The sequence below is a fragment of the Magnolia sinica genome, chromosome 3 (assembly GCF_029962835.1).
Source record: "Magnolia sinica isolate HGM2019 chromosome 3, MsV1, whole genome shotgun sequence".
NCBI classification, from domain to species: domain Eukaryota; kingdom Viridiplantae; phylum Streptophyta; class Magnoliopsida; order Magnoliales; family Magnoliaceae; genus Magnolia; species Magnolia sinica.
Genome location: NC_080575.1, coordinates 64,079,643 through 64,084,573, shown reverse-complemented (window position 1 = coordinate 64,084,573; position 4,931 = coordinate 64,079,643). Strand labels below are relative to the sequence as shown.

The 4,931-nt window shown below is 41.7% G+C and overlaps 1 non-coding gene across 1 annotated transcript; it reads left to right on the top strand.

Annotated features, from left to right (window-relative positions):
* The first annotated feature begins 293 nt into the window (after positions 1-293).
* LOC131241758 (small nucleolar RNA R71) lies at positions 294-400 on the top strand. The gene has a single exon (XR_009169321.1). It is a non-coding gene; the product is annotated as a small nucleolar RNA R71 (small nucleolar RNA).
* Positions 401-4,931: the final 4,531 nt, after the last annotated feature.

The window sequence follows — 4,931 nt, the reverse complement described above, 5'->3', positions numbered from 1 at the left end:
TATTACATCACGACCCTACACTTGGGGCTGTGAACACCACTTTAGCATTTAGATCGTCTTCCTCTTTTAACAAGTATATTCCGCCTCTCTCCTTTGATTGAGCAGGCTTAGAAGTGGTAATGGGTCTAGGGGAGATGTCCCATGATTGTGTGTTTTCAGGAAGTTTATCAAAATAGTCGCACACATCATTGACATCTTTACTCATGAATTCCCCATTGTACATTGTCTCAACTATTTGGCATATGAAAGATGTTAGTCTATCGAAGAAGAAACTTATTATGCGCCACATTTCAAAACTGTGTTGTGGACATGAACTGACAAGATCCTTGAACTGCTCCCAATATTGGAAGAATGTTTCATCTTCTTTTTGGGTGAAGTTCATGATTGACTTTCTAAGGGTGTTCGTTTTATGATATGGGAAGAATTTCTTTATAAACTCTCTTGTCATGTCGTTCCATCTGCCAATAGATCGCGGACGTATTACATGCAACCACGTCTTAGCTTTTTCTTTCAAAGAGAAAGGAAAAAGTTCCAGCTTGACCATGTCCTCAAACACATTAAGAAAATATAAAGTGGCTATTATCTCATCAAACCCTTTCATGTGTAAATATGGATATTCAGATTCAATTCCATGGAACTTTGGAAGGAGTTGGATCACTCCTTGTTTGATATCCATGTTTCCTGTATTTTTTGAAAAAACCATACAGGAAGGCGTGCTCACCCTCGCCGGTTGTAAGAAATCTCGTAGTGTACGAGGCGGGGGTGCGTTCTCCACCTCGTTTTCATCCTAGATTTCTTCAACCTCCAGTTGAGGTGGATTTGCAGGTTGATTTGTAGCCATCACTTCTATCAACTCTGAGGATCTCTGGTGGTGTCTAATCCTGTGATGGATAGGCAACCCTTCGACCAATCCTCCTTCACTTAAGATACATTGAGTGTTGTCACAAACCCACTTGGGCATGAACCACTCGAAGACTTCAAATAACTAAACCTAAACCTAAGAAAGAAAACTAGAGAAACTAAAACAAATAAGAGATCTAAAATAGAGAGAAAATTAGAAAGAAGTTACCAAATTGGAGATTGCTATGTCAGAATCCTACAAAATAAAAAAGTAAGTTTCTAAAAGCAAATCAGAAAAAATCCTAACATAGAAATAAAACAAAACGTCAGTCCTAATCTTAACCTAATTCTAAAACTAATTAAATTTAGAAAAATGCAACTGTTAGTCCTCGGCAATGGTGCCAAAAACTTATTCACAACCCTAAGTGTAGGGTTGCGACAGTAATAATCTCGATGAGACCGAGGTCTAATCCACAAGAACTAATCTTGTATATTTATGAAAGTAACTAGAACTATAACTAGAAGAAGATGTAAATCTAAATCTAAATAATTGGAAAGAGTAATTGTGACTAATGTAATTAAAACTTATGAATTTAAAGGTGAGAACTATGGTGCCAAGGATCCACTTGTAGTTATTGGAAGGCCACCTTGCATGATTCAAGAGATCCAATTGGTATCAGAGTCCTATCTTATCGAGTTAGAGAAAGAAGAGACGGTTAAATCTCTAAACTTCATGTACCGAGTCTTAACAGATGAGAGTTGTAAGGATTGGAAGTGATTTCAGCACCTAACCATGCCCAGGAGACAATGGCAAATAACAGGATATACCATTCTCATAACCAATTATAGGAGAATTGTGAAGATTAGGAAGAATTTCATCACCCAACCATGTCCAAGGGACAATGGTAAACAACGAGACTTACTAATTTCACAATCTCAAATTAGGAAAAGAAGATATTCAAAGCAGTTGCAGATCTATGGTAATTTATCACAACAAATTATTAAAAACAAAAATATTCCTTAATAAAGAACTAAAATCCATAAGGTTCAATAAAAACATGAATCAAAGCAAACAAAACATCCCAATCACGCTACAAGATTCATGTAAGACCCTACCTGAGTATCCATTTCATTCCTTTAGGTCCCATGGTCTTACCAGTCGAATCCTGGTGACCTGCGACCTGTGGATTCTGTTTGCAATCATCCTTAAGTCCCACATATAGACCCGACCCAGATTGACTCGAAACCTATGCCATTGCGACTGCATTGGTGTCGCGGTTCCAACGCCGCGTCTCATGCATAATCCGATATGTACATCTCAAGTTATGGGCCGCACATTATATGGGCCATTGATCATACTTGTAGGACCCACCTAGACCCTTACACGTTTCCCCATGTGGGCCTCACCCTAGTGCATTATCTCCCATGCAAGCTACCATGATTGCCTAACCTAGCCTAGCAATTATGAGTTTCTCTTTTCTAAAATAATCATGAGATTTCTTTTTACTTCTCCATGTATTTCTCTTCACTAAGCAAGTCATTTCCCTAAAACTCATCATTTCCCTCCTAACTCATCATTGCTACTACTACTTTCCTCCTCTCTCCTCTATTCTCTCTCATTTCTCTCTTTCTCCATTCCTTACTAGGTGGAACGTCCACCCCTCCCTCCAAAATTCAGCAACATCTCCCTCTTCTCTCTCCCAATCCCACCACCTAAACCCCATCTCCACCATTGAAAACCTTTCCTTGGAGCTAGAAGGTCATTGTGTTAAAGAAAAGAAGAAGGATCTTGAGGTGGGTGCTCTTGTAGTTAGGATTTCTAATTTTCTTTGATTCCATAGATGCTCTTTCCCTCTTCTTCCATCTTAAAAGCATGTGGGGTCCATCAAATGATGGTGGAGGCCCCCATGTCTTTTTGGGTGTGGCCAATGGCACACCCCTTTGTGCATGCATGATTCATGCTTGGGGTCATCCTCCATGGACCCCATCATGGTTTTCTCTCTTATGTTTAAGAATCCTTGGGTCATCTAAACCCTTGATCCTTGGTAGAGATGGCATCTCCACTATAGATCTTTAATAGGAAGAGTTATACTCATGTAGATCCATGTAAATCATGAAATAGTGAATGTGTGTGGTTGTGTGATGAGGGGAAGGGCCTCAATGTGGGGGAGCCCCTTCCCTTCTAGTAAGATCCTTTTCATTCCTTTGTTTATCCCTTTGTATCTAATGTGTGTGGCCCACCTTGTGACCCGAAAATATCCAGACCGTCCAAGGAGAGTGGACACCCATGGCAGTCCACTCTATGGATGCTAGTGCCCAATTGCCCCAAAATGGGCACATGCAAAGCGTTTTTAGTGATGGGAAGGGTCTGAATATTTGTGGGGCCCACTAAGGTGGTCTATATCACAATTTTTATGGGGTGATTTCCTCTTTTAGTAGCGTTTATATTTAATTTATTTCAACTATAAGTTACTGTCCAAAATTTTTGGACAGATTTTTGAGCTGTCTTAAGCTTAGAGTTTGGAATTTTTTGAGGGGTGTTTGATCCCCATTAATAGGATATTCTTGGATGTGTGGACCCCACCTAGATGCATGCCAAGTTTCACCTCCATCTGACCTCATTTAGGCATCCAAAAGAGTGGGCCAAGAGGGTTGGACAATCCAGATTTTTTCTGAACAATCCAGCAATACTGTCTGATAAAAACTTAAATTCATAAATTTTTTTGGAAGGCTTGGGCCACTTTTCTGGACCCCACTTGATGTACACATGTTAGGGGATCTTGGCCCCCTATTTTTCCAAATTTTTGGAGGTCTTGAACCCACTCTAATGGAGTGCACAAGATGAGGACAACAATATGTAATAGTAATTTTTTTTATAAAAAAAAAAAATTGCTGTCCATTATGTCATCGTAAAAGTTTTTGGGCCCCAACCCACTATTCATTATGGCCATCTTATTTGGGCCCACCTATGATGTTTTAGGGCCCACCGGGCCATCATTTTGGGGGCCACCAAACTCGAATAGCAGCCCTGCGGGACGTCCCAGCTAGGTTGACATCCAGCATGGGCTAGCCGTCCCCAGCTCTTAGGCCCACCATGATGATGTGTTTCATCCAGCCGTTCCCCCCATTTGTTGTGGCCCACGTGGGAGTGCCCAACCCTGGTAGACGTCCACTGTGGAACCCACCTCAATGTATGTGGAGCCCACCTTAATGTATGTATGGTCCAGGCCGTCCAGGCCTTGGACCGCCCACCAGGTTGGGACGCCCACTGATATGGGTTGCTGTTGGACTTGCAGTCCAGCAGTAAGGCCCATTTGATTTTTGTGATGCTCACCCACCCTTCATCTGGTGGGGCCCCCTGTGCACATTGTTGGCCACCCTGGGATTTATATTTACCTCTTGTTTACCAGTTTCTGCGCTCCAGCAAGCCCAGGAAGTGAGTGGACTGAAATTTCAACAAGTACCTAGAAATTTCTACATATAGATAATTGTTTTGGAGATTAAGGGACCCACCAGGCTGAGGGCTGTTTTGTGTACACACTGTGCATGTCAACCTCTAATTTTTTGGCTTAATTAGTGCCTTGTGAGACCCACATATAAATTGATTTTTGAGGGCCTTGGTAGGCCATATTTTTAGGACAACTTGTAGGCTCAAATGGGTTGGAACGTCCTAGCTAGGCCCAGTGGATTTATGGGCTATATCCACCATTATGTTGGGCTGGTTGGGCTGGAACTATAGGTGTGGTTGGGCCTTTGGTTGCTCACCAAATCAACTAGATTCTTAGGCAAAGGTGGTAAGGCCTAATTTGCTTAACTTGAATGTGATTCTTGCCTATGTGATTTGGATAATGGGCTGCCCACGAGGCCCACCATAATATGTGGACTTGGTGACCTTATTCTTAGGCCATAACCTTCCCTTTGGGCTCATGATATTGGGCATGGATTGGACCATGTATTGCCCTTTAGACCCTTGTTATGTATGTAGGCCTTGGGCCACTTATTTGAGGCCTAACATGTGATGTATGTGGTATGTATATAGCTTCCCATTTCCTTTGTATGATTATACTCGGGCCACGGGCCTTGATTCTTGG